The 26,421-nt window shown below is 43.5% G+C and overlaps 1 long non-coding RNA gene and 1 other non-coding gene across 2 annotated transcripts; both read left to right on the plus strand.

Moving 5' to 3' along the window:
• The first annotated feature begins 1,755 nt into the window (after positions 1 to 1,755).
• On the plus strand, positions 1,756 to 19,688 carry LOC107312236. The gene is made up of 3 exons (XR_001554443.2): positions 1,756 to 4,162; positions 14,530 to 14,734; positions 17,673 to 19,688. It is a non-coding gene; the product is annotated as an uncharacterized LOC107312236 (long non-coding RNA).
• A 4,876-nt stretch (positions 19,689 to 24,564) lies between these two features.
• TRNAM-CAU lies at positions 24,565 to 24,636 on the plus strand. The gene has a single exon. It is a non-coding gene; the product is annotated as a tRNA-Met (tRNA).
• The last annotated feature ends 1,785 nt before the right edge of the window (positions 24,637 to 26,421 follow it).

Raw genomic sequence — 26,421 nt, forward strand, 5'->3', positions numbered from 1 at the left:
ATGCAATTCACTCCTAAAAGGAATTGAAATATTAATTGTGTATTGGATTCTGTAGCAGCTTCAAGCAAAACATGTTCAAGGCTTAATGGTAACTTCACAGTTTCAATTACTGCTTCTGGAAATTGTGTATTCTATTGATATAGCTATCACACTTCCTCTTGATAGTGCTGTAAACGTATGTTGGTATATAGAAAACAGCAAGACTGGATTTATTGCTGCATATGAACTAAGACAGGCGAGCACTGGAGAACGTAACAGGGTTCTTTCTTAATAGACTTCTATAAAATGCTTATCCCTCATTAAATTGAGGAGCTATTTACTGTGTCAAGTAGGCTAACTTCATGAGAATGTTTTAATCTTGCTGCTTTTTCATTACTTAATTGTGATATTGCACTTCCCACCACTAAATCCCAGCTTTACATGTGGAATAACAGAACGGCTGGGATACATTTAAATCGATTAAAGCAAAAATAATGTTTCAAATGAAATGTTAAATATTGTTGTATAGGTATTTAGACAGCAGATGGATTTCACTGCTTATGTCCCTAAATAAGACATGAAAAAGGATTGAGACCAATTCTAATATGCTCATAAACTTGAGCAGTTGCTGTTTGAGCTGTTCAGGCTCTGGGGAGGAGGGGATTTTTCTCCTGCTTAAGAGAGAAGTTGTTTGCAAAGATGAAGGAATTCTGATTGAAGAGAGCCATCTAGAAATGGGCTTCTCCATAACCAACATAAAACTGGTCCCTGGGGTTGTGATTTTATGAGTCTGTGGAGGTTTGTTGGACGGATGCTGCTGTGCCTGGGGGATTGCACATCTGGATGGGGAACTCCTCTGTGTCTGAGCCTCCTGCAGCAGCTGTCCCCTCATTGCTGCAGGTGGGATTGAGCTACTAGCTCCTGCCGTGTGCATGCACTCTGTTAACTCAAACATGATTTCTCTTTGCATTAGGATCTGCCCTAGCATTTAATCTAAGACCTAAGGAGAAGAGATTTAAGATTTAAGGAGTAGGCTGAGGCACTTAATTGGATTTGATGGGTAAACTCTTTGGATGAGGAACTGGCTGCAGGGTTGAGGCTGGGAAGTGGTGGTCAATGGCTCAGTCTGGATGGCACGCATGGCACGCAGTCCCCCAGGGGTCGCTGCTGGGGCCCATTCTCTTTAATATCTTCATCGATGACACTGAAAGTGAGTTGACTGAACTCCCATAAGGTTTGCTGATCACACCAAGCTGTGGGGTGTGGTTGACACACCAGAGGGATGGGATGCCATCCAGAGGGACCTAGACAGGCTTGAGCACTGGGCCCAGGTGAACATCATGAGGTTCAACAAATCCAAATGCAAGTTTTTGCACCTGGGTTGAGGCAACCCTCATTACCAAGGATTGAGAGCAGCCCTGGGTGTAATGGTGGATGGCAATCTGGACATAAGCCAGCAATCTGCTCTTGCATAAGCCAGCCATATCCTGGGCTGCATCAAAAGATGAGTGGCCAGCAGGTTGAGGGAGGTGGTCTTGCCCCTCTACTCTGCGCTGGTGAGGTCTTACTTGGAGCACTGCATCCAAATGTTGAGTACTCAGTACAGGAGAGGCATGGGCCTGTTGGAGAACATCTAGAGAAGGGCCACAGAGATGATCCAAGGGATGGAACAGCTCTCCTATGAGGACAGGCTGAGAGAGCTGGGGCTGTTCAGCCTGGAGAAGGCTGTGAGGTGACCTGATAGTGGCCTTTCAGTATCTAAAGGGGAGCTATGGGAAAGAAGGGGATGGATTCTTTAGCAGGGTCTGTGGTGACAGAACAAAGAGAAATGGCTTCAAGCTCAGAGAGAGTAGATTAAGGTTAGATATAAGGGAAATGTCTTGCAGTGAGGGCGGTGTGGCACTGGAACAGGTTGCCCAGAGATGTGGTTGATGCTCTGCCCCTGGAAACATTCAAGGTGAGGCTGGATCCTGGGCAACCTGATCTAGCTGTTGTGTCCCTGCTCATTGCAGGGGATTTGGACTAAGTGGCTCTTGGAGGTTCCTTCCAACTCTAAGGATTGTATGATTTTATGTTCGTGCTTTGTGATGCTCTGTACCTGCTCACAAATTCCCTGAAGCAAGCGCTGCATTTAGCTGTCAGCAGGGGGCTGCTGCGTGAGGATCTTCACTGTGTCCGTGAACATTCTGCCTGCCCTCTTTTAGTCCTGTGTGAGTGTAACATCTGAGTGAGAGCTGGGCTGATGGGGTTTCCCTTCTGGAAAGACATGGAACGTATTCCTGTACATGAATACAGGGCATCCCCTGTTTACATGCTGAGTGCAGGATTAAAGTACATGCATAAATCATGCTTTGCTGTAGATTTCACAGCAAGCTATGTAGTCTGTGTTGCTGGGAGTTTTGGGGGGTTGCCTGCTCTGCAGTATGAGTTCTTCTCCTGCAGCAGTGCAGACATACCACATACAGTGCACTCACTGACCCGAATGTCACCATGCAACAAAAGTGAAGATGGGAATGCTCCTAGCATCTGTGCCATGTGTTTTAATAAATGACAGAACTGCTAATACTTCCTCTTACTCATTGCTCTGCCCTTTCCCAGCCATAGCAAGTCAGCTGTGTAACTCCTGGGAAGACAGACTTCCCAAGGTGCTGTCTCAAGACCCCTCCGAAGGGGAGAGCCTGATGTCAATCACTTTAGTTTTCCTGCAGAAATCAGGGTTACGTGTCTCTTTTCAGCCTTTTGTAGAATAAAATGAATCCAAACAGGAAGGTGGATTCGATGTTAGAAGTCCTGGGGTGAGTGAGAGGGGTGCAGCAATGAGAAGGCAGCAAAGGTGAGTTCTTCATTTTGTCCTGTAAAACCTCCTCTCAGGATGATGTCAGTATAGGTATAGCTTGCATTCCAGCTCGATTGCACAGTAAATCTGGGGTGAGGTGTTAATGATGGGCTTAGCACATTTGAACACACACACCTGCCCTCTCCCTGCTGCTAACTGAAGCAGTAGCTGGTATTTAACCCAGATGGAAAGCAGCTCTTGTTTTGAGTGGCTACACCTGGAGAGCACATTTGACTTACTGAGAAAACCATGTACTTCTGAGCTTGGTAGCCCATTTCAAATGCTGAACTATGAATGGTGCTGCTCACTGGGCCTGTAATGAGGGTAAGAGCAGGCTGTGAGGCCCTTACAAACCTGCTCTAATTAATAAGCTGCCTTCATGCTTCCCTGCAGCTTGGGGTGCCACCCTGCTGGCTCAGGCCTGAGGCCTTGCTGATCCTGTGTCAGGCCTCCCCAGAGGCAAGTTAAAAACACTGTGTTGTTGTTTAGAAGAGGGCATACCCTTTTTCATGAGGCCCTGAGGGCCTTATGGTAAAGGGCCAACTGAACTGATGTAGCTTTTGCTCTGGGCCTGTGGACAAGCACCTTGTCCCCTGGGGAATGGTCACCTTTTGCTGGGGTGGGCTGTAAGGCCCTCATATTTTTCTGCTGGGAGTGAAAGCTTCTGTTCCTCAGAGCCAAGAGGGTGAGCTTCAGGCAGTGGAGATTCATGCTGCAGCAGTGCTCACAGCCCCAGGGCAACAGGCTTTGAGACACCGCTAAGTTAAAGGAAAATTAAAGTATGTGTGTCAGGTGATTGAGACATTCTAAGCTTACTGATCCCATAAGAAAGGCCTGGAAGTGGGGGAAATGGGATTGTTCAGTCTGGAGAAGAGGAGGCTTGAGGGAGGTCCTGTTACTCTCTACAGTCACATGAAAGGAGGTTGCAGCGAGGTGGGGTTGGTCTCTTCTCCCAGGTAACTGTAATAGGATGACAAATAATAGTTTTAAGCTATACCGGGGGAGGCTTGGATTGGATATTAGGGGAAATTTCTTCTCAGAAGGAGTGTTGAAGCAGTGGCACAGGCTGCCCAGGGAGGTGGTGCAGTCACTGTCCCTGGAGGTGTTCAAGAACCATGGAGATGTGGCATGAGGGATGTAGTCAGTAGGCATGGTGAGGATGGGTTGGTGGCTGGACTAGATGATCTTGGACACCTTTTTCAACGTTAATTATTCTATGACTCCTCATTAGCTCCGAACTAGTAATGGTCTGTTTGTCCCCATAGGCTAACCTTGCTGGAAGCACATATGCATGAGTGGTAAACTTCTACGTGAGGGATGAATGGATGCTCCATCACTCTCTTTGAGGTAACACATGTCGTAATAAAAGCCACTGTTCTCAAGTATAATGTAGTGTTTTTCTCTGCATGTAGCTATTTATTTTGATGGTGTTTCAGTAACTGTGAAATGCCAGGTACTCTTTCAAAACAATAGTTTCTTTAATTATTTATACCTTCAGGATCAAAAAAGGTTTTATTTTGCCTGGTTACAGTAACAGCTAGGTGAGTCAGAAGTGTAATTGCCTGTGCTATCAGAGGAACCTTGATATTTCTAACAGGAAGTTTAATTATAAGCTGAATCACCATTGTGTCCTTTCTTACCCAGGCCCATGCTTCCCAAAGATATTATTAGCCTCATTGCGCATTACAGGTCTATGGCTCCCTCTACAGAGCAAAGGGTTACTAATGCTTGGCACTGTTGGAGGCTCTGCTTGCTTGGGCCTTGCAGGGGGGTGTCAGATGTGGGAGCAGAGGGATAGCAAGAAGGTAAGCATCCTTACTGTGCTTCCAGTGTGGCTATGGCCTGCCCCTGAGGCTGCTTCTGTTGGACTCACAACAAGGTGTTTTGGGTACAGGTTCCTAAAACTGGATTGTTTTCTCTTTGAAGCCCATAAGCATCATAATGCTTACACCTCGACTCCCCAGTGTCTTCTTGACCTTATCTCCAAGTGCCCAATTATGAGAAAAGTCATGACTTTTCTTCCTATGCTGCCAACAAGATGAGTAATTTCCCACAGGGCAGCCACATTTTCTTGTTGTTGATCTTGATTAGGACAGGTGTATGACAAATAACGCTGCCCTTAAAGCTTATTGAATAATCTCCCCAAGCAGTTGTTAATTATTACATAAAGCCACTACCCTCAGTTTTCCATTGACACGGTGTTGAAGATGTTTAATTTTAATTATCAAATTGTCAAAGGGATATTTATTCATCTTGGACAAAGAGCTGCTGGCACAGAACTGGCATGTGGCAGCATGACAAGCAAGTGTCACATGTGTTGTCCTGGGATTAATTTCATTTCACTAATGTTTCCATGCTTATGGCAGAGAAATCTGTACCTGGGCTGGTAACCCCAGGCTCTGGTTAATGAAGGGGAAGGGGCAGCTTGTTTGTAGTTTATCTGGCTGGCACAGATACCAGCTTCCAGTGGGACAGATAGAAGATGTCTGCCAAGTGCCCATTTCTTTCTGTGAATGGTGCAGGTGATGCTGCTGATTAACTCTGATGTTGACATTCACATCTAGCCAGATGAACTCCAGCCTTATGGAGATATGCTGTGTGGGATTCTTGATGCATTTGGAGCTTGTGAGCTTTGTAAATGAGATATCTCATGCTGGTCCCTAGCCCCATGCTGGGGTCCTGCCTATTCTCCTCCATTCTGCACTTCCTTATTGTTCTGTCCTTTGCCAGACCTGTTCTGAGCAGGTGCTCGGTTTGCTGCCTAATCGCAGAGGTGCCAAAGAGAGGGTGAACCTAAGGAGGGCAGCTTACAGCCATGTGCAGCACTGTGAGCAGGAGCACTGCAAGCCAGCATGGCTAAATCCAGCAGTGCCCATCTGTCAGTGCTGCTCTCAGCAGACACAGCTGATTGCTAAGTTCTGAATGGCTGCCTGCTGTCCCAGGCTGGGAGCCTTATTTCAGCAAAGACAGATAAAGAGGAACAATAGAGGCATTCATGCAACAGCCATTTTGATAGGAACGAGAGCATCATCATATCTACTGAAGCCCAGTCATACACGGTGCCTCGCATCACTTCACCTGTCAAGTTTGCTGGTGCCTGTCTCCTGAATTTGCTTCTTTTGTTCTTGATCTCTCCTGTTGTGGCTTTTGTTTTGCATTTTTATTTCTGCTTTGCGTGACCTGTTTTCCTTCTCTCCCTTGTGTCCTTGCTCCCTCCTGCCTTGCCCTGATGTTCTGCTTGATGTGGCATCAAGGTGGTTGGAACAGTGCAGACATCACTGTGTTTGTGCTGTTTTTTTCCATGGGATGCCTGCATCTGCAGAGTGGCTGAAAAAGAAATGTAAGAAGGGTGCTGGGTGCTTCTGCACAGGTGGCAGTGGGCAGTCCAGGGCTCATGTGGAGTGGATACCTGAGCTGCCTGCAGTTCCCCATGATTGTGCCTGAGCTGTGTGACTGTACACAGCCTTTCTCCTGCAGCAGTGCGCAGGGAGCAGGGCAAAATTTAGGTCATGCTTAATCTGTGCTGAAGATTAAAATGTTGGATAGTTTGTGTCATGGATGTGAGGAGCGTGTAATGAAATCAGATTAAAGCAGTAGTTATTGTGGACATTATTTACACATCAGCGTATCTATTTGTGAAGACACAGAGGTTGCTCCGGAAGTATTGCCTCCTATTTCTTTCCATGAAAACTTCAACATGTACAAAGCGCATAATAACACTATTTTGATGCTTGGCTGCTTATGTATTTGACAGATCCTCAGAGGAAAGAAACAGAAATTAATGGTATTTCCTTTTCCCCCCTTTCTGTTGAAAGGGCCAGTGCAGAGGGCAAAGCCTGCATCTCTAACTCTATCGGCTGTTCAGAGCTGCACTCCCATAACCAGACTTTGTGCTTTCCTTCACCAACTGAAGCTGGTGTATCTGAGCCCACATGTAGTGAGCTTGGTGTCACAGGGATGCAAGCAAACCCAGGCATTAGGCTGTGGGACAGCCTCCTTCATGAGGTTTGATGAAGGTTGGGGAACCTCATCCTCAGCTACCTGATGTGGGGACAGAGCAGTGATCTGCAGATATTAAGGGTCTGAAATGTGAGATGCAGGAGGTCTGTTATCAGGCTGTTCCTTACGCTGACCTTTTGGGAGGGTGAAGAGATGGTGAAGCTTTCGGTAAGCAGAGGCTTATGCTTTTGAAGAAACAGAACTGCGATGTTCAGCCTTCCCTTGGTGGAAGAAAACCAATAGAACACATCTTTAATTCTGCAAGAGAGAAGAAACGTTCTTCCCTCATAGCCTTAAGGAAAAAGCTCTGAGGTTCCCTCCAGGCATGCAGCAGTGTGCAGCCTGTGCCTGGTTCTAGTTACAGCACTCCTCCCTTTCTCAGTTTGCCAGCTCTTACTATAGGGTGCAGACCATGTGTTCCAAGGGATTTTGTCTTCTTCAGTTCAGTGCTGTTCACTCTTAGAGTAAATATTCTGCTGTCCAGGGAGTAGGACAAGAGCCTCTGAATGGGAGCATGGACTCTCCAGCTTTCTAAGGTTTGCAGTGTGGATTTTGTAGCTTGGCTTCTTGGAAGTAGAAAGAAGCCTGGAGGGACCTTGGAGTTAATTTGACTGAATTAAGAAGCTATCTTGAATGCCTGAGGCAACTGAAGGAATCAGACCAGACTTTGCTGTTCTTAATAAAGCTCCCAGTTTCTGCTCTGTAGGGCACCTCCTCCCTCACCTATGGCAGGTAAGAACATTTAAGGTATGTGTTCCCTTACATGGTGCTTGTTTTATTCAGAGCCTCTTCCGTGTTCAATCAGTGCTTTGTCACACCGTTATCCTTGGCCAACCATAATCAGCCAGAATCATTAAGTCTGGAAAGGATCTGTAAGGTCATCTAGTTCAACTGTCCACCCCAATGAACAGAAGCAATTGGGTTTAGGTGCAGTAAATAATAGAATAACATCAACAAAATTAATAATAATAAAAAAGGCAATTGTGCTGGAGCACTTTAGTAGCGTGATCAATAGCGAGATGCTTTAAAAGGCGGAAGTCAAGTCACCCTGGAGGACAAACATTCCACAATCTTCATTTATATTTTACTGAATTTTCCTTTGAGATTTGCAGGCAAGCGAGCTACAGTGAATGAGAGATGCAGAGCAAACAGACACAGGTCATGTTTTATTCAGCTTAAGGAAAGGCAAAATTTGAATGACACAAGCTCAAATCCTGAATCTTAACCTGGGAGCTGCAGGTTCTAAGGATGGTGTGATTTAATAGCGTATTGACATTTACTGATATTTCAGTGCTTTCAGACCACAGGCAGCGTTTTTAATTGCATTTCAAAACTAATTTAATTCAGATTATATGAGTGATCTTCATCAGGAAATAGTCAAATCCCATAGTGGGGGAACCTTAATGTTTTGATCATTTGGGGTAGCTGTAGATATTAAATATATAAATATATATATATAAACATATATATACACACCTGTTATATATATATATATATATAAACATATATATACACACCTGTTTTTAAAAGAAGCTATTTAAAGCAATCAGATAAAGCTTTTTAAAAGGTGTAAATACAGCTATTATTTGGCTTTATGGAAGTAGAATATATTATTATGGTTTCTTGCAATGCAGTTTCTGTTTTAGCTTCTACCTATTCATGATTGATTTTCATTTCCATAGACAGTTTGTTGAGCACTTTCCGTTAAGATGCTTGCCTAAGTAGTGGGTGGAGCTGGGGAGGGGGCTGTAGTTTATGCTGCTGGTGGGAGGTGTTGGGTCTGTGTCATCCATAGCCCTTCGTGCAGTCTTTGACTGCTAGATGTGTGGCTTCCTTTTCCAGCCTTTGCAAGCTTCCTTTTATGCCTTTCAATCAAAACTTAGATCCTGATAAAGCATGCTGGAGTTCAGACAGGTGCATTTAGCACTGCTGGCTGCAGGAAAGAAACTATATTGTTACTTTAAAAGTAACAGGACAAAACGAGTGAAGGAAACACATAAACTGTTCTACGAGTTAGGATTAGAACCAGACAAAAGACTTCTGTACTCATATGCAGTACTGTGGAATAGTGCTCACAACCTTTCCAAGTAGAGGTTAGGAGTTCCTGTCTTAGGCACTTGGAAAGCATTTCAAGTAGTGGCTGCTTTGTACAATTAGCTGCATTTTTTTTCTTTAAATCTTGTTCACAAAGTAATGAGTGTTGCTTTAGCTATCTTGCTGTGACTAGCAAGCCACTTGGGGGAGAATTAGCACTGACGTGAGCTAGTAGATGTCTAACGGAGACATTTTTCAGCGCACAACAAAAGATAAAGGTGTGAGTGGACCAAGCACAGTTAAAGCAGCTGGAGCCTTTTATGGGGTCTGCCTCTCTCAGGGACCTTTGCATCCCAGAGCAACATGTGCTGCCTGACAGTGCTTGGTCAAGACACTCCTACTGCTGAATTTCTTTCCAATAAATAAGTCAGTGAGTGGATGTGCTCCTGTCTGCATGCCCAGCTGTATCACCTGCAGAGGGGACCTGCTTTAGCAGTGGGATTGGACTCTATGACCTCTAGATGTCCCTTCTAACCCCTGCAGTCCTGTCATTGTGTGGATGAGGTCAGGTTTGGCCACTGCTGATGCTGAGAAATGGGCCCTTGGCTTTCCTTACCAACCTGCAGCACAGTAAGCAAAAGGAGCAACTCTTCCATTCCCCTGGATGCTTCTTTCTGAGCATCGGGTGTGTTATTTTGGCCAGATGTTCAAGAAGCATTTAGATGTTGAACTGAGGAACATGGTTTAGTGGGAAGTACTGGTGATAGGTGGGTGGTTGGTCTGGATGGTCTTAAAAGTCTTTTCCAATCTTAGAAGTTTATGAATCTGTGTGGTGGAATTCTTTTTGGACTGTGCCATCCTCATGTAGTCTTGAGTTCTTGTTGGAGCATGGTGAGGACTGCTCAGTCTTTGGAAATTCTAGTGGAGAGGTGACTCAGAGCTCATAGTTTTGCTCTCCCCCAGGCCAGACCAGCTCAGTCTTTTCTGCTTTGTGACTCTTTTTATTATTATTTTTTTCTTTTTTTACATCATTAAAGAGGATTACCAAGATTCTTCTCAGATCCCTCTTCCCTAACCTGCCTACACCCCCCATCTAATCCCATCCTTCTTCAAAGGGCTGACTCCCTGGGTGACCAGTCATGCACTTTGTGTGACTGGAGTCTCTTCTGTCTACCCACATCTGAAAACCAGCGTTTACAGCTACACGTGGATATCCTGTTGAGAGCTTAGAGCTGAGAAGCCTTAGCAATTTCTTGGTACTTTTCATCTCCTGCACTCCTAGGTGTCAGCCTATGCTTGGCTGTTTGTTTGTTTTGCACTGTGAGCCTGCAGACCACTTGTGTGGCACTGCTGACTCGTTGTGCATGGTAATGCTCTGTCTCTTTTCTGTTCGCTTGCTGCTTACCATCGCCTTCTCATCCTGTATTTTTCCACTGCCTTTTGAATTGTGTCCAATTTGTTTCCAGCTTCACTTTAGAATTTATTTTTCTTGCTTTGCTTTTTTTCCCCTCATCTAAAAATATAAGTTACATAGCCTGAAAATACATAGTTATGCTTCACGTAAGGAAAGAATAACATCTTACACGTCACATTTACCTTTCAACAGAAACAGATAACTGCCTGTCTTCTGAGAGGTTGTATGATATTGCTGTTAACCATGTGGAATATTCCATCAAAACAGTGCCAATTTCCTTCTGCAGCCTCTCAGAATAGCTGCCTTACAATACTGGGTAATTAAGTTGCACTTCTACTGCCCTTTTAACCAAGGGTATCATAACCTTGCTTTAAAGCATGTGTTCGCAAGGAAAGCTTATATCTATGTCCTGGCCCAGCAGGGGTCTGAGGCAGGTGCTGTCCCACAGGGCACAGGCCAGAAATAGTGTTCTTGGGGGGGTGGTTGGAAATCAGTGATAGGAAACTCAGTGCAGACAAACAAACTTGGGCTGTGTATCATGCCAGAGAGAAAAGCACATCACATGTTAGTGTCTTCCTGGTGCAACATGTGGATTGCTCCAGGGGTTGATATCCCTGCTGGCACAGGGTGCTGCTGTGTATGGCTGACTAAGGAGCTGCTGGGGCGTTCTTGAGAGGAGCTGTGTTAACTGGGGCTTTGTCCCAGGGAAGGCACCAAAGCAGCTATCACAGAAACAGGACTGTAGGAAGGGACCTTTGGGAGATCAAATCCAACCCACCTGCTAAAGAAGGTTTCCAGAGTAGGTTGCAAAAGAAATTCTCCAGGTGGGTCTTAAATATCTTAAATAACAGTGCTATAAAAAGAGTTGAGATTCAAGGAATGTCTGTTCAGCAGAGTGTGGGGCCTGGCAGGAGGCACAGAAATGGCAGTTTTAATTATAAATGAATGTATAATGTAATTCACACTTAATGTGTCTGGCGCAATATTTTCCTATGGATACGTCTAGGATGGTACATTGAACAAACTGAGTGCAGCTTCTGCAAAGTCGCGTTAAGTTGCTCTAAACAATTGCATTTGTAATTCAGCTAACTCCTGACCTTTGCTCAGTGAATAAATGAGGACTGTAAAATGATTATATACACAAAGGTGCTTTTTGCTTGACATTTAGGTATCGTTAATGACCATGATGAAAGAACCAAATTCTAACAAACACTGCTGACTTGGATAACTGCAACAGTAATGATTCAGATTTAATTGTGTATTTACAAGCTAATTGTTCATGTGACGCTTCCTAATGAAAGCCACATCACCAGGCACCAAATGATAAGTAGTAGAGTCCCTTTTCTGTAAGGGACACTGCAAATAAAGGGAGATTTCATAGCCAGGTTTCTGGGCTCCCCACTGAGCCACCAAATTCTGGATCACATCGATGAGGTCTGGTTCCCAACCTCTGGGTTCAGATTCAGTCCTGTCTGCAGCTGCTCCTGATGGCTGGTTTTGGGCTGGGAGTGCTCTCGGCTGCATGACCTGACAAATGGCAGAGCTTGGGATCATGCATCATCTCAGAGGTCGCTCAATTGAGGTCAGGGACTCTTTCAAATTGTTTTACTACCTATCGACCCACAGAGAAGTACTCGGTATTTGCTGATTGAATTTTATTTTATTTATTTAGATGGATGAAAGGTGGGAAAGATGCTTTACATTCTGAACCCATCTCTTCAACGTCTCCTCTCGCAAAAAGCTAAGCTGTTACACAGGGTAGGATTTCAGGGAAAGACGTTTTATCCAGATCATCCCTCTAGAGCTGGTATAACTCCAGCAGGATATGGTGATTTTTCTTGTTGAATCTGCTTAGTTTCAATCAGGAATGAAGTGTGTTCCATGCTGCTGGAAAAAGCTGATACTGTTAATTATAAGAAGGAAATGAACAAAAAAGGGAGGAAGCAAGCTCACCTATTCATCGTAGCAGATAAAAGGGTGAAGTAGATGGAGAGAGAAGTGCTTGTATCCACTTGTGTCAGTAAATAACTTCATTGCCTGTAAAAATTCACAAGCTGATGATATTTAATTGGTTTTGATAGATAAGCTGGAAGCCCGAGGGAGGATGAGCTTTCTCCTGCGGATGTGGAACTGAGACTTGTGTATGCTGTTACATGTCCAGCTGAACTGTGACAGGGAATCCTTCCTCAGTTCCCCCTCATAGATGATGTGGCTAGCATCAGTGTCTTAGCCAAAATGCACTCCAAAGAGGTTGAGGCTGTCTTTGTGGATGATGCCTCTGTATGCAGACTCTAGTCCCATTGGAAATCACTGCCATCATTTAGTGCTGGCTGTTAGATTGGATTTTGCTGAATGAGTCCTGTTCTGGAGTTTGCTTTTCACTGACCTAAGTTAGGTCTGTGCCCAGACTCCCCCGGGGCTTTCATGACGGGAAGTCATTCAGGAGTCGTGACCGGGTCCCAGTGGCTTGGAAGGAAATTACTTCAGCTCCTGCCAATCTAAACATCAGCATGAGTTTAAAGGCTTGTTGCGAACAGCAGGATGATGTGAAGAGTTTTTGTGGGACCATTCCTGAACTGTAAAGCTCTTTGGCTGCTGCTTTGGCTGCATGTGGCGGTCATCTTTTGATTGCTCAACCAACATGCAGCAAAAGCCTGGCCTTCCTGCACTGACTGCTAACAGGGACTGATCTTACAATGCCTCCTCATCAAATTGTGCTTACAACACAACAGTCAATCACCTGGGTGCATTAGCTATAAATTGTCCCTGTGTCTTTTGGTGTGACACTGTAGAATGTCACGTGGATATGAAAGTACGTGCGGTGAAGTGGTGCCCTTGTTATTGCAGTGTGAAAGAACAGCTCTCAGGTGAGAGTGCACAAAAGTGCAGATGGCAAGTTTCTGTCCATAGTATGACATGGTTTTAGTCAACTTTTCTACTTACATGTACCAGGATTTGACTCCTTAAAACTTTTCATCACTTATCCACCTAAATATCTGGAAAACCCAGCATGTGCCAGGTTCTATCAGAACCACCTACACAGAAATTGCTTGGTTTTCCTAATATAGTGTGAACTAGATTGAAATCTCTGAACACTTACTTAAAAGCTAATACTTCAGCTTTTTTAAAACAAAGATTCCTGCTCTAATGTGGAGCACACAGTAGGCACTGTCACTTCCTTACAGCCTCTGGGTCACAGTGCCATGGTACCTTGTACCAAGGTGGCCTTACAGGAGCATCCAAGTATTTGAAAATCCATGTTAATGTTCTGCCTCATAGCACAGTTGTTTTTCGTTAAATATTCTTTCCTAATGTAGCACTGATGAGGGGAAAAGGGATTCTCCAGTGTTGCTTGTAATTAAATACAATGACATGCACAGCTCTTGCAAAATGCAATCCCAGTCCTTTAATCTAGTCTGGCCTTAAACCTGTTTTAGTGGAAATCAATGAAAGCCAAAACAAGCAGCGTCTAATTAACAGCATCTAACACAACTATGTTGGTGTGCTTCATCAGAGACTCTTGTGGCCCCAGACCTCAGCAGGGACTGCTGATGTGCTCCCAGCTGTCCTTGTGCATGTCTTTGTTGTCCTACCAGCTGTCCCCATCTACTGGCACGTGTGATTATCCAGCAGCCTAATGTGGTCACAGTGAGCTGGTTTAGAGGGGGGGAAAAAAAAACACATGCCAGAACACTAGTGTACTAATTATGTTTGTTTAAGCTAATGCTACTTCATCACTTGACTAAACCACTTTGGGGACTGCTGATATGCTCTCATGCCAATGGATTGGAGGCAATGGTCATCTTCAGAGGGGTAAAGGAAGGACTGAGGGTGATGTTCATGGAGGTGGCTATGGCTGGATGAAGAGACAGAGAGACTGGGGACTTCTCCCCAGTCTGGCCGTGTCACTGGGATCTGTGAGCAGCATGGACAGAAGCAGCTTTGCTTCTTGATGCCTGCTGCCATGGGTGCAGATTGCTGCTGGTGTCTGCCAGCTCTGATGTAATGAGGCAGGATTTGACCTTCCTACCGCCTGCTCCGCTCACTGAGGGAGCGGCAGAAGTAATCTGATGAGCAGCTGGGACTGGTAATCTGCTGTCAGAGCTATTAGAGCCAGAAGAGGACAATTCTAAATCTTTTTAAAAGCTGGTTGTAGAAAACCTGAGTGTTTATCCCTTTCTATGTATTTGTCAATATCTAAGCCTTCTTTCCTCACCTCACCAGCTCTCCTGTGTCTGTACTCAAGCCAAATGTTTCTTGTTTACAGAAAATGCCATTGTCCTACCTTGGTTTGGAAGAAGGAATGAGAGGATTATTGTGTGGATGCTCCTCCCGGAGACGAGCAATTTCCCAGCCAAAGAAACTCTCCAGCTCTTTCTGCTGTGACTGCCAGGCTTCATTCTGCTTTAGACATTCAGAGATGTATAGACCTGAACATCTCTCTTAATGAGGCCCTCACATTTGTGCCTTTTGTAAGTGTGCTTTCTGTTACTCATGTGTGTCTCGAGGAGAATCCAGATGCTGCTCTGCCTTTGTTTTTGGACAAATCAGTCTTTTCCACTGTTTGAATAAATATAAATGTGCCCTATGCACATTTGCTTTGGGAAGCTGCTGTGGGGTTATCTGAGCAGAACAGCCATGCCATTACTGCTTTATCTAGGAGTGAGATTTAAAAACAGGATTTGGGTAATAAATACAGGCTTTGTGCTAGTTATTAAAGCAAATAGAGTAGCAAAGATAAGCCTGCTGCATTTATTCATGGATAAGAAGGTAATACAGAGGAACCCAGCAGTACTTTGTCAGAGGATTCTGCTCCTTTTGAGGGTAATGCTTAATTGTGATTGCCTTGAGGGACCCAGGCCACATTTGTGAGGTGCTTCACAGAAATGGAAGAAGGTTTGTGGCATCTTTGAACTGCAGTCAGGAGCTCAGACTCAAGCTGCTACTACATGATTATAGGCCACTCTTTATCCACTGGAATAGAATCATAGAATTGCATGGTTGGAAAGAACCTACAAGATCATCTAGTCCTGGTATCTGCTTCAATGTTTGCTTTTAGCCGTGGCAAATGTAGGCTAATTCAGATTTGTTTAGAGATGAGAAGTCTACAATTGCCCCCACATTTCCCAGAGGCTTGGAGTGCACACACTGCCCATCTCTCAGTTTAGATAGATCAGTGGCAAGTCCATGGCCATAATGTTTGGTTTAAGGTGAGAAATGACAGGTCAACCTAACAAAAAAGTGGTGCAAGACAGAACTTGATGTGATGGGAGTTAGAAGCTTCACAGGGTAATCTATGTATGCCTGAAACATCATAGAATCCTTAGAGTTGGAAGGCACCCCTGAGGGCCATCTAGTCCAACTCCCCTGCAGTGAACAGGGATGCCACAGCTAGATCAGGTTGCTGAGGGCCTAATCCAGCCTTGCATTGAAAGCCTCCAGGGATGAAGCATGAACCACATCTCTGGGCAACCTGTTCCAGTGCTTCACTGTAAAAGACAGGTCCACGTCTTTCTGTACTGGGGACTCCACATCTGGATGCAGTGCTCCACGTGAGACCTCACCAATGCAGAGTGGAAGGGCAGGATCACCTCTGTTTGAAATTCCAAGATTTCTAAGAAAAATGCTAATCTGAAGTCTGAAAAGTATAAAGTGTTACAGATCATTTGTATGGCAATTCCTGTGATCTCCTTTGTGGCAGCACCTTGGGGCTCTGTCATAAGCATCATTGTGTGAGATGCTGTATAAGCAAAGAACAGAAAGAAGGCCTTGAAGTGAAGGTATCAACGTGAAGATGAGCTTACTCTGCAGAGATAAGGAGAATGTGAGATGTGCTTGGTAGTCTTTTGTATTTCATGCAGATGCTGAAATAAGCAGTGCTTCGTTGCTGGCATAGAAACTGTGAGCTGTCAGTCATTATTTGATTTAGTGCTTCTTTCAAAGGTTCATTTTAACACTCACATGCATATGTATATTTTTGCTAAAGTGGGCTGTTAAACTGATATTCTTAAGGTCAACAATTTGAGTTTAATAAGACAGAGCACTGTAAAAGAAAAGCACTTAACTGAAACAGTATTTTCTTTCTATGTTTTTATGTTCCATGTCCCAATAACTCAAGTCTGCTCAGTTTCATCTTATTAAAAAATCAAGGGGGGGAAATCAGCATGAAAGAGCTCTCCCTTGCTTGGGAAGCAGAGGTAAAGGTTGTTTTGGAAAGTCAACCTTTGAAATTCTGTCTTGGATTGAAATTTCCTCTTATGGCCAAAACAAGTTCAGAGCATTGTCTAAACTTATTATAGACTGTCTTATCTTTGGTCTCAACTCTTTCTACAGTACTTCCATTGGAGGGAAGATTAGTAAAGTAGGATAGTTATAACAGCAACGGTGAGATGGTTTTGGCAAAAGACATAGTCTGAGTACTTTGTGCTTCTGAGAGCAGCTGCCCTGATCCCTCTAAGTACACAAAATGCTTGAGGGATATTCAGCCTTTGGCTTTGATGGAAACAGCTGGGAAGATGTGTAGAAAAAACAGCCAGGTTGTCTGGGATGAGTGCTCCCTGAATGCCTCCTCCAAAGGGCAGGCATGAGGGGAAGGAAGCCTCTCCTCTGCTGCCATTACCACCTGCTGCTTTGTATACTTCAGTCCTACCTAGAGGTATCCCCACATGCCTGTCAAAGGTTGCTTTTTTTGGTCTCTCTTCTGGCAATTTCAGTTCCTTTACTATGTATTTTAATAAGCTAAAGTTTGGCTGGAGGGAGAGAGATGTTTGAAGATGGTTTCTGAAAGTAGAGAATGGCCCCTCTTGCACAGCATGGTCAAAGGAGCAAAAGGACAGGTATGGCCACGGATTGCAGGGGAACACAACATAGTACTGCTTCTGTTGCTGTCTCATGTCCTTCTAGAGGGATGTGAGCCAAAAAGCTTTGCTTTGGGTTCTCATGAACTCTGAAGGTGTGAAGAGTTTGAGGTACTTTGGTACCTGTAATGAAGGAGTCTGAATAATTAATGCAAGTTCCTCTGTTGCCTTCAGCTAATCATCTTGTTGCTGCCAGCTGATGCTGGAGATCAGATGTAAATAAGATGAAACACTAGCTGGATTTATTTATTTGGATAGATCAGTTCTGATAGAAGTCAGCATATTACACTGACCTGTTGCTGGTTAGCATTTGCCTTTCCTGCATTTCAATGTGTTGCTGCTTAGGGCTGTTTAATTGATCTCTAGTTGCTATTCAGTGTTTATGTATCATTCATTTATGCCTATTAAAAATGTTTCTCACAGCTAAAGGATTGGCAGGCTGGGGAACAGGGCTGGGATGAAAAGAGAAAATGATGGAAGAAAACATGGATGCCAAACATGAAGTCCTTTTCTGCAGTGAAGATGGAAAGCTGCTTTTTCACTCTTTTTTTAGTGCTGTTCATCAAGTTGAAATGAAGGACTGGAAGCAGAGAAAAGAACAACTGAAATGAAGAAATGCTTTCACGTAATTGCAGTTTGACCTCGTGCCAGCGGAGCTCACTCATGAACTAGTGGATTGTCTGAAATGACTTCCCTGAATCACTGGAATCATATCTAAAATGGCAGCTTGATTTTCTTCTTTGTACTTCGCCTGTTGTCAGCTTTCCTTGGACTCTGCGGCTAAGCCTTAGTGCTGTGGCTGTGTGTGCGTGACAGTCCTGCTGCCATCACTAAGGTGCCCAGGGTTAGTTGGGATGGATTCAGACTTTCTGTTACCTAAAAGCACAACAGACATAGGATGAGGCATGCTCCTGTGACTGATGCCACAGTGGGATTTGTGTGAAGAGTGGCTGGGGCTCTGGTTTGTGGAGAAACTAGTTGGGAGCGAGGTGTAGAAATACCAATTGGAGACACAGAAGATCACTTCGGTGTTCTTTGCTCATTCTCCCAATCCAAAAGCAGGGGGAAATCAGTGAAATGGGAGATAATAAATAAAACAGGAGTGGGGAAAGTTATTTGTTAGCTCTATTTACTGTCTGTCTGCGAGACTTCACTGAGGCTGGGATCAGTACAGTCTAAACTAACAAATAACCACACAGGTGTTGAAAGCCCTGGTTTCAGGGCAGACAAAGGTGATATGGAGTGGTATATCTTATTTCATAGAAAATGTCAGCAAGGACAGATGCTTCCCACTGCACACACTGTCTGACAGGCACTGCTCTGAGTTGGCTCTTAAATCTGTGTGTGATCCCTCAAGGCATTTTTAAACCCACAGGAAGCAGGGCAATTGTCTGGGGGCTTATTTTGTGAGCTGGATGAATGAAAGATTTCTGTGGTGCCAGATCCCTCTCTTCTGGCTTAGGGAGAGGATGTGCAGGGGGATGTCCCATCCCTGGGATGCTCAGTTTGCATTGGAGAGCATAGGAAACCATGTCTGAAGCTGGCTGAGAGCATTTCTGAGCAGAACGAACCTCCTTTGCCAATTCAGCCTCTGTGTGTGGAGGAATGGAAGCTACCAATGGCCCTGAGTTGGAGCTGGGCTGTGGCAGACTCAACTGTGGAAAGGAAGACTTGCTGCAGCCTGTCCTTCCACCAGCCCATTTCAAAGCAGATACCCAATGGAGTCTGACAGTGGATAGGCAGGAGGATTGTTGGAATTCAGTTAAAAATCAGTACCATTTTGTTGAAAATCAGGATTTCTTAGTTCTGGAATATTTTTTTTTGTTGTTGTCCTCTCTTTGTGTTTCACACGTTTCTGTTGGAAAAGATGATAAAATAAACTTCATTTTTTTCTTAAGGAAAAATATTTCCTTTCTGAAGTAAAGAGGTGTTTGCACTGACTACATGGATTGATGTGATTCAGTCACTTCCCGAACACTTTCAACGTTGTCTCAGTCTGTCACAGTTTTAATTTAGTTGAACCAGGGAAGAGGAATTTTAGTTCAGTCTCTTGATGAATCTGCCAGTGTGGTTCCCAGTATGTTCTCTCCTTGATAGAAGCAATTGGCGTGTTGCTTTCTACCCTAGGAGGCCTCAACTGCCATGAAAGGCCACAGTCTGATGGGATGTCAAACTGCAGAGCACTTGTTAAGCTCCCATAGCTGGCAGCATCTGTGCATTTGCAATGACAACTCTAAACCCATCCAGGATACAAAAGTACTCCAAAATTGTAGCCTTTGTGTGTGTATGTGCTGTATGTTTTATTTATAAAGCTTTTAGAGATAGCAGTTTGTTCTCTAATTTATTTTGGGTTGGTGAGGAGGAGGAAATCTCATTGGCAAGATAGGGAATTTGCAATCTGAATGTAAAAGGAATATGAAAAAAAAAAAAGAGGAATAATAAAAAGTCCGGAGTTCTGGGACATGTTTGTATGAATAATAATGCTTCCAAAACGATAATGGATTGTGTGTCATCCATTTGTGGAACTGTAGAAGCTGCTATGATAAATAAAACGATGTGTCAAATTTTAAACAGCATGGGGCCTGCATGTGTCACTCATCAGGTACAATTAAATGAGAATAATTGGCTGCCTGCTAAGTGAAAAGCTGCACTATTATGGTGCTGTTCTCAGCTCTTAATTGCATAAGGGACAGTTGCTCTGGGCGTCCATTTCAGGGCCTGCCCATGTTTGATGAGGGGTTATGAAACTGAAGGTGGGTGGTTGCCAGACCCTGTGAGGAGTCAAAGCTCTTCTGGTTCAGTGTTCAAAACTTTCATTACCTTTTTTGTAGGGGCTTGACCATGACTGGCACTGCTGGTTACTTTTTCCCACTAGATATGTGAAGTCCTTGCTGCAGCACACCTGCAATTGCTTCTGAGCCTCAAAGCCACAGCAGAAGTGTGTGCTGAGTCTCTCCAGCCTGACAATGGCTCTTGGAGGATGAGGTTCAGCAGAGGAAGAAGCTCTCACAGGCACAACTGCTGGGAATGCAGCAGAACTTCTTGTTACTCAGCTCTGGCCTGTTTCTCTTCGTTGCTTTTGTTTCCATTTATTTCCATGGGTTGGCACTAAAATAGGAACTTCTAATTGCCATCTACTCATTAGCTCATTATGAGCAGCACCTTAGAAGTGATGATGGACAGGTACATACTAACTATTCCAGGTTGCACTGTCTGCAAATACATTACTGGAGGCAATAAAAACTTCCTGGAAATTATTTGCAAATGGCTTTTGGGATCATAGTTGCTGTATATAGAGTTGAAGGAGGTATTTTCCCCCAAACCCCTCTGACCATGTGTTTGTTTCTTCTAAGCTTTCCCATGTAGGCTTTCAGCACCTCTTGTCCCGAGTCTGTCTTTAAGCCAGGTTTGTGTAATGCAAAGGCTTACGACTACACAAAGGTCAGATGAAAAATAATGGTAAGGCCACAGTTTTGCTTTTGTCATTTCAGGACCTTGATATAAACTTCTCTGTTTCAGGAGTATTTGTCTCCTTGCTTTCATCTAATGACAGCTTCTATTTGCTGTCAGCTATGTAGTAAACCACCACTCAAGGTGGATATTGACAGAGGGTACTGACACTCAGATGTTACCAGAGAGACTATTAAAAGATGAAGAAATCTAATACACTCACTTTTCATGACTGTGCTATTCTGCAAAGTATAGGAACAGAGATAAGATAGTAATTTGATGCTAAGTTCTTTGCTCAGAAGCCAGGCTGACTGTGGACAGGACAATCAATTAGTGTTACTCTCCTCTCTTGCATGTCCCTTCTAGCCTGCAGGTTCCCTGGAGCAACAGTTTCTTGTGTTTCTTACAGTGCTTTTAGACCCTACCAGGACACAAACTCATAACAGCTGTGTGTAAGTGAACTGCTGCCAGAGGTTAGGCTGATGGTATCAATTATAGTAACCTTAGTTGTACGAGCCTTCATCCCAACAAGGCTTCCTATCATTTAAATATATTATTGACAGGAACATGCTGCTGGTCCCCAAAAACTGGCAGCAGTGTTGAGCGTTACCAAATGGAGAGAAGCATCCTGATTGCATGGTAGGAGGTCTCTCTTGGATCTGTTTCCACAGCTGATTCTGGAGTTACGGTTGGCTGACCAGGAATGCCAGCAATTTTGCTAGCAATGCTTATCAACCCAAGATCTGGCTTTAAAAGTAAAAATGCAAACATCTTCAATGTAGACAAAGCCATTATCTTTGAAGGTCAACGCTGAAGCCTTCTGTATACACTGTACAGAGGCTATCTGTGTTAGAAAGTCCTTGTAAAATTAGATGGTGAAAAAGCATGACCATTAGCACGGGAGCAAATGGATTTCCTGGACTGCATTCAGCAAAACAAAGCTGAGACTTGTCTGAGCCCAGCCGTTGTGTGTTGTTGGGCTGCTCTTTGTCTACCAGCTCTGTGTGTCCTTCCTTCTCATGTGCAGGCCACGTGATGACTTGCCTTGAGACCTTTTGGGCTCTGGTCTGTCTGGAGTCCATGTTTGAGCGCATCTTTTAACACTGGCTTTGTGCTTTTGTGCTGTCCTCAGCTAACAGTGCTTGGTCATGAGACTTCATATTGGGAGCCTTAAAAGCCAATTTTACTGAATTGGGAGAGCAAGGGCTTCACTATAATTATGAGAGAAGATTTAAGTAGTTTAAACGCATTGATACTTCCAAAATATTATGTCCTTTTACTCTGTAATTTTGATAAACCTGGTCAATCACCGGAAAACTGAATTGTTTATGAAAAAAGCATATCTGAACTTGAAAAAAGGCCCTTTTTTTTTTTTTTTTTTTGCTTCCAGAAAGGCTGGAGGCAGGGAGGAAAGTCATAAAATATTAACAAACGCTGCTTTTAATGCTGATACAATTGCCCCTGCACAGCTCTGTACACTGCATTTTGAAAGCCTTGTGGTGCACTGGGATTTGCCATGTGCTTTGTGAGAGGAGAAGCCAAATGGGCCTGCTTTTCCTCTTGACATTGCCAGTCATCTTCAGAAATGGATGCCATGAAATTCAGAATTGGGGCCTCCTAATTGCAGACCAAATAAACAGAGTTTGGAGCTTTATCAGGGGACATGGACTATTGACCATGGGGAGCATAGCCAGAAAGACCAGCAGGGTCTTCCAGCTTAGGCAGAGTCCTTTGTGCTGGGGCTGCTGGTCTAATGTATCTGCAACTGTGTGGCAAATTCGGGATTTCCCTTTGGTTATCCGTGGGCAAACTGTCCTGGGTGCACATTCCCCCTTGAAAGCATAGTGGTACTAAGGGAAATTTTGCCCAGGAATCGTTCAAAGATAAGTGTTTTTGGTAAATGTTTGTTCCAATTAGCATAATAATATCTTTGTGACAAGGCATTGGCTGAATCTATGAATAAATGAAAGCTGTTGCATTAAGCAAAGAGGAAAATATGAGAGAAGCGAAGAGGCGCAACACTCATCGTACCTTTCAGCTGTCAGAAATGTTTTCTTCTGGTTTGGGTGAAGGGAAGTTTGAAGCAGTGTTTATTCATGAGGCTTTGCCCAGCCTGGTGTGATTTTTTACTTGCACATCCTGCAGCAGGAATGTCGGGGAACGTGGCACATATTTTATTTGATGGAGATCAAACCAAGTCATATTTGAAACACTGTATGAAGATGAAGGTGTTTGAAATTAAAGAGCCGGATTAGGTATGGGTCTTCATGTCATGTTATTTCTCTGAATGTTTTCATGTCAGCAGAGAAAAACAAGAACAAGGCTTTCTGACCTTGAAAAGAAATGCCTGAGGGAAAGACTCCTCATGCAATTTTTAATACTTTTTCTAGTGACTTTTTTTCTAACTGCTGTAGCACGATACAGGTTTGAACTAATGAATGTCACGCTCATGTGGGGCAGTTCCAAAAATGAAAGACCTTGAGTGACTTAACACCATTATTGCACTGTATGATGATGTTATCAACATTACCTACATTTCTGACTTTCAAGTGTCTTGGTATCTTCTAGTTAGCTTGTCTGCTGAATGAGAGAAAGACTCCAGACTTAGTTTCAAAGTAATCATATAAAGCTTTGTTTTTAAAAATATGTAAAAAAGTTAATAACACGCAGGTAGTTGGAGGACGTTAGACTTCATCTTCCAAATTCATCAGGTTCACTGTGCATGGTAGTGGGTTGGCACTGGGAAGATTTAGTCCTGATCCCGCTACTGGGCACTGAAATTAAGTTACAGTACTTATTTCTGTATCAGTTTTTCCAGTAGAAATATTTCTCGGTGTTGAGATTCAGCCATAATTACTAATTATACTGTTTCCCCTACTCATGCTAAGTTTTTCTTCCACTGCTTCGTTTCTTTCAAGACTGTTTCATTTGCTGTGTCTCTTTTCAGTCTTTTGTATTTCTCTGGCTGTTCTTGTCTTGAAGGTGTGTGGAGCTTCTCTTTACTAAATTATTTTCTCATCTCCGAATCCATTTCTCTGCTGCTTCTCTGGTTGGCAAAGCTTTCCATGATTTCTAGGCAGAACTTCAAAGGCTGGAGAAGTACATGTGTTGGCTGAAAGGTGCTGAGGAAAACAAAGGGTTTTGTAGGAATGAATCTCAATGCAGCACTCAGGTCAAAAGTCACTCTGGTTCACCTGTGTAGAAGCACATACCAGTTGTAGGGAGCTATTTTGGTGAGCAGCTGTGTGACTCCTGGGTGATTGTATTAGCAGCAGAGCTGGCTTGCAGAGTGCAGTGAAGTGTCTCATCTAATGCAGATGCTTTTTTAGCATGGTTTCGGGGTGTTTTGGTTTGAGTTTGCTTCAAGTTCAACCTGCAGTTCTACAGTGATGTGCACAAACCACACAACCACGCATTTGCACTACAGAAGTTCTGAAGAGTTCTGTCTATTTAACAGGCATGCATATGACGGGAGACAAGAACACCAGCAACACCACAGGTTTCACAGTCATGAATATACTCTTGCCTGGGGAGATGTTTAACCTGACTTAGCAAGCAAAAACAGGAAGAACCACCTCCATGTAAGGGGTGTGTGCAGGGCTGGGCTGCCTACATTCACAGTCACAGAGTAGCTGAGGCTGGAAGGGACATCTGGAAGTCCTTTGGTCCAAGCCCCCAGCCCTTCCTTGTGTCGTAGATCCTTCTGTATATTGTGGATCCTTCCATTAATAATTCCTTTGTGGTCTCATATGGTATAACCTGACAAGCAATGAGAGGGTGTTGTAGGACACGCATGGGCTTTTGATGCTTAAAGTGTTATTCCAAGGAGATGTGATTTAGCAGAAAGGTGCACCTGGATCTTTGTGGCCCAGTGGCACACGGAACTGCTGTTGAAGCTTAGTTTGGGGTCTGCAGCCCGCAGCCACCCAGTGGGTCCTTCCTGCCATGTCAGCTCCCATGGCTCAAGAAGAATCCAGAGAGAAACTTCTACCCACAGCAGAGTGGCGCAGCGGAAGCGTGCTGGGCCCATAACCCAGAGGTCGATGGATCGAAACCATCCTCTGCTATGTTCTTATTTTTGCTTTGGAATGAACAACTATTATCGTGACCGAAATTTAAGGGGAAAAAAAAGCAAGCAATCTAGAAGTATTACATCTTTCTTCCCCTTTCTATAGTCTCTAATAGCTCTAGCAGAGGTTTAATTTTGAAATGTGCAAGCTACTGTTTTGAGTAGAAACTATAACCCAGCAACGACAAAAAATATCCAATAATCCTGTTTTAAAATAGACACACGGAATGGTTGTGCGTGGATTATTTTAGACAATATTTTTCACACATTTTGCTGCGACAGAACAAAATACAGTCTGTAATTCTATGATGATTTTTTTTCATCAGAACAGTTCTCCTTTATTTCAGATTTCCCAGAAGAAATACAGCCTTCATTAAATTGAAAGGCTGGGCTAGAAATAATATTGTCAAAAATGAAGAAAAATTCAATAGTTAAAGGACTTCTCTAGCAGAAAAAATGTTTTATAGAATACAAAATAGTACCTACATTCTTTTTTTGTAAGAAAGGAAGAATATTAGGTACTCCAATATGAAAAAATATCCCTATGTTTGAAAATTTATTCTCTTTAGTAGACCTACTGTGCTAGGAATTTGGTTCTCTGTCCCAGCCTCACCATTCTAGTCAGAGACCCATGCTGCTAGCAGCAGAGTAGCCTTGGAGGTCCCAAGAATCATGACAGTAAATTCTACAATATACTTTCATGCTTTAAAAATCCATTTTCTGTGGATGCAAGATCAGCTTTTGATTTGTCCTAGGTCAGTAGTGCAGTTGCTCTAAAGGAAGAGAAACTTATCACTGTGGAGTTACTTATTTTTTTAGGGGTGCAGGTGCCTCAGTTTTGCACATTTTGTGTGTAAGCAAGAGGAATGTCCAACAAGCACCTGCATCTTCTATGTACGTGGGAAGTGATCCTTTTTCAACGACTAACAAGGAAAAGAGATGATATTTTGCTCATTAATGTAAGGAAGATTGACAAAACAATAAAAGAAGTGGTTCTGGTTAAGAAAATTTCTGTAAACAAATCAATATTTAATAAAGGTGAAAGGGGAATTGATGGATTACCTGGATACAAGGAAATGCAGGCAGTTATTGGGGGACAGTGAAAACAGAAATTATGAGTTAATGAATAATGGGCTTAAGGAGCTGTCTGCCCTACGCGGGGAACACTCGTGGGTAGAAACCAGATTAAATAGCAGATCCAAAAATATCTATTATCAGTCTACAGCAGCGAACAGCAAAGATATGATTTGTTCTTGCCCCAGAGTTAGTCAAGATTTGTATCCATAAAGTGAGAGATATTACTTTTGCTGATACCGTTTGCCCATAATTAAAACGCTGAGTGATAATTTGTTAAGGCTGGTCATTAGCACAGTCAGCAGGAATTGCACAGGATGTGTTCGTAGCTGGGAATGAGTTTCTCACTACATTTCATGAAGAAAATTTCTCTATTCCTCATGGAAAAAAGCAACCATAGAAACAAAGGTGTCTGCTGTTTTAGAGTTAAGTCGTTATTTCCTCTGCGTGAAACCAGCTTGCAGTGGGCTGCCCTGCACCCTGTGTGTGCTCCAGGTCCCCAAGCAGACTGCAGAAAAGCTATTTTGAAAAGTGAAGAGCTATAGGAATTTATTCCACTACCAAAAAGTCTGGTTTGGAACAACTCCACCGAGCAATGTACTTTTTGGAATATCTGTGCATAAATAGGACGGCTGGTCTTGTGCTTAACTATCTTAACCAGTCTCCATGTTTTCCTAGAATTCACTTGTTCCACTGGAAACTTACAGGG

Source organism: Coturnix japonica, chromosome 3, assembly GCF_001577835.2.
Source record: "Coturnix japonica isolate 7356 chromosome 3, Coturnix japonica 2.1, whole genome shotgun sequence".
Taxonomy (NCBI): domain Eukaryota; kingdom Metazoa; phylum Chordata; class Aves; order Galliformes; family Phasianidae; genus Coturnix; species Coturnix japonica.